This window comes from Ascidia mentula, chromosome 6 (genome assembly GCF_947561715.1).
Source record: "Ascidia mentula chromosome 6, kaAscMent1.1, whole genome shotgun sequence".
NCBI lineage: Eukaryota > Metazoa > Chordata > Ascidiacea > Phlebobranchia > Ascidiidae > Ascidia > Ascidia mentula.
In genome coordinates, this window is record NC_138571.1 from 1,799,979 (window position 1) to 1,803,488 (window position 3,510).

General features: G+C 38.5%; 1 pseudogene; it reads right to left on the reverse strand.

The window, feature by feature from the left end:
* LOC145906436 (uncharacterized) overlaps positions 1-3,510 on the reverse strand; it is a 144,982-nt pseudogene that overhangs the window by 46,554 nt on the left and 94,918 nt on the right.

Consider the following 3,510-nt stretch of genomic DNA (forward strand, 5'->3'; position numbering starts at 1 on the left):
AAATGTATGGAAACAGAAACATGTGTATTTTCAAGTAAAGTGGAAAATATAGATTTAACGCCTATGAGTTAAGTGTTATCTACTACATTATCAATCTTTCCTACCTGTTTTTTCCACCTTTTTCACCTGTTGCGCCACAAATCGACCGGGCTCAAGGAATCCAATGGTTCCAAGGAAGATGCAGGAGAATCACATGACTTTACTCCTGTACTGACTGACGTCACTTCACAACTCGCCAAACTACAACTTAAAGTTTCAAACCTACAAGGCAGGATATATCTATTAACAATTACGTGCCAGAATGTCTAAATATCATGTGGTAACAATATGTTCAATGGCATCGCAGCCAAGGCATGCCATCGAACTTAATGACGCGATACGATAGGGTCCTGCGCAGAGTGTCGATCCTGCCATGTGTTATCATGTGCTGCTTGAAACAAATTTCAGGGTGTTTTATTATGATCGTAAAATCATTTGCGAATTTAAAGGTGACTTTGATAGAAACAAGTTGCCAAGAAGTTGTCGCGATGTTCTTAAACATGGAAACACCAGTGACACTTACACTATATTTCCATTTCCCAACGACCTTGGCGGATCTTTGAAAGTATTTTGTGACCAAACAAGAGACGGTGGTGACTGGATGGTAAGGTTATGCAAGGATTTTATGATTACCAATAGTGATGTTCCTAGTTCCAAATTATCCGACCCGGCCGGATCCGGATAATTATCACTCAAATCCGGCCAGATAATTTGGATCCGGCAGTTTGTTTAACACCGATTCGTGTATTTTATCGGTATGGCAAAAATGTTTAATTGCCAAACAGAATGCTATGTTAAGGTTAGTTTATCATGAGTGGAACAAAAAAAACGTGGGCATTTATTAATATTGTATAACACGCCACAAAAATCCTTAATAACAAAAAACAGAAAAATCGGAAGTCGGCGTGTATCACAGACTGGGTCCCAAAAACGGGCAAACATTTCGCAAATTACTCGTTTTGGGACAAAAATGCTTTCTCAACTCTCCGGTAAAATTAACTGTATTATCCGGCCGGGTCTGGGTATTGAAAATTGGTCAATATCCGGCCTGGTCCAGGTACCCGGATCCGGATCCGGCGCAAGACATCACTAATTACCAACATGAATTAGTGCAAAAGGGTCGCGTTGGACCGAGTGGAAAATATTCCGTCCTTTTGCCAAAGTTATTGAATCAAGTACCTACGTTACTGTGATTTCATTTAGCCTGGACAACATTCATCACCAAGTGACAACACGTATGTGAGATATTTCCGTTTCAAACCCTACACGATGCGTGTGTTTGAAACAACGCTAGATGTCGCTCATGAGTAGAAATGGTTCGCATCAGATGTCGGTGTTTGACGCCAACCACATCGTCCCACTGTGCGATGAACTTTTACCTAAATCTCCTTCCCTTTTTCTCTACAGGCAAAGTAGGTGATACGCTAGATGTCGCTCATGAGCAGAAACGGTTCACATCAGATGACGGTTTTTGTCGCTAACCACATCGTCCCATTGTGCGGTGAACTTTCACCTAAATCTCCTTCCCTTCTTCTCTCCAGGCACAGTAGGTAATTGTCCTAGTACTTTTCAGTGGTGTTAGGTTTCTCCAGTTTCAGTTTTAGTTTCCCCAATTCGATTCACCAGTGACACGATATGTCATTTGCAACAAATAGAACTGTGGTTCAGAAGTTGGATCCTTTGCTGTACATCAAAAAAACAATATGAACAAGTGCACTGAAGCGTGACGAAACGTGGAATAGTGATGGAAAAGCTATTCAATATTTACAAACTGATGCATTAGCTATTGCTTAGTAATCAGTCACGTATTTCCTGGGATTTTTTGTGTATAAATTTCCGCAAACTTTACTGAAAATAACTGTGTGTTATCATAAATATTAACATCCCAAGATTTCGCGCTGATGTTGGATGATTTCATTCAAGTTACCGAGTTAAGATGGGAAACTGCCTTCAAACTACTTTCATTGTTTAGCTCAAACTATTCGTACCTGATCGAACGCTCACGTAGCGACAAACATTAATGTTTGCCATCATTCGTTCCATGCCCTTATATGGTATTAACTACCTCCCGCGTAAGTTGACGAGCATCGATGTTCCATTAATCAAGGGCAATAAACTGCTATTGTACCGTCATAAAGCCGACTTGTTGTTTGTTCTGTTGCCAGGTTCGTTTACCATGTAAGAAATGATCTGGTAGAACATCGAACCTTCGCCATCCTGATGTTAAAGACGGGTCACATATAAAGTTTTGTCTTTTCCAAATAAATTTAAATATCAGCAAATGCTTCCCTACACAAAATCTCTATGTTGTCAGTATACAACATTACTAAGTTTTAACAAAACAATTAATTTTTTTTTGGAATGGAAAAGTCTCACATCTGCATAAAAGTATTTCTACACAACTTTGTGATATTCCATTGCGTGAATGTGGAAGTTTTGAGACGTTGACTTTAGGTTTGGTGCATTAATGATTCCTACACGATTACTGCTTGCTTTGTCACAATTTGGACACCTGATATCTGCAACAAGTGTTGTAGTTTAAATAGGTTAAACAGAGAATGTCGTGTGTGAAGTTCCATCGAAGTTGAACGAAGTAAGCGGTTGGTCAACGTTGATGTCAGTCGTCAATCTGACAAGATCAAAACTAACTTCAATCGAGAACAAATGATCTGAAAGTTTCTTGGAAAAACTGGGGAAAGTGATTTTTTGAAAGTTTTAGCTTGTCTGGTTTGAGCGAAACAAGCACGAAAAGAAAAATGTAATTGTGAACAAGGGTTTAAAATATCAGAGCATTTCAATCTGTCGCATCGCTGCAGAAGTTAATGTTTGACGTGAATCGTAGCTGGCTACCTGTACGACCAACTTTTCCATCAAACTCTCTCTCCAGAAAGAGCAGGGTGTTCACTGACGCGTGACGTGTTTGGTTTAATGTTGTTCATCGAAGGTTTGTTGTTGCGAAAGCTAGGAATTGGTAATTATTATCATAAATGTATACAAACTAAATTTTCTTGATTCGACACTCTTTTGTAAAAGACTGACTTTTGTATTACAAAAAGTACTGATGACGCGAGGGAAACTTTTAGTAATACGAAAGTCAGTCTTTTACAAAAGAGTGCCTAATCAAGAGAATTTGGCTTGTATCCATATAAAGACTGATACGGCACGTTTAAGAATGTCATAAATGTGTCACGTTTAAAGACATCTGCATGCTTGGAGATTGTTTCAGGATGTCAGTAAATGTTTGAATTGCCAGCGGAAACTTTTATTATCAACAAACTCAAAGCGTCGGCTGAATAAATAAGTTCTGCTAGTAAAGCTTTGAATTTATTCAATATTATGCCTGGTAGAGTCAGCAACAAATTCAAACTTTCATTGTTGCAAAATTCGGTTTTATTGTTTGATTAATTAAGCCTACATTTAAATGTTGTATGTTTGACATCTTGCAATGAAACCTGCTGGTTTAGGAAATAA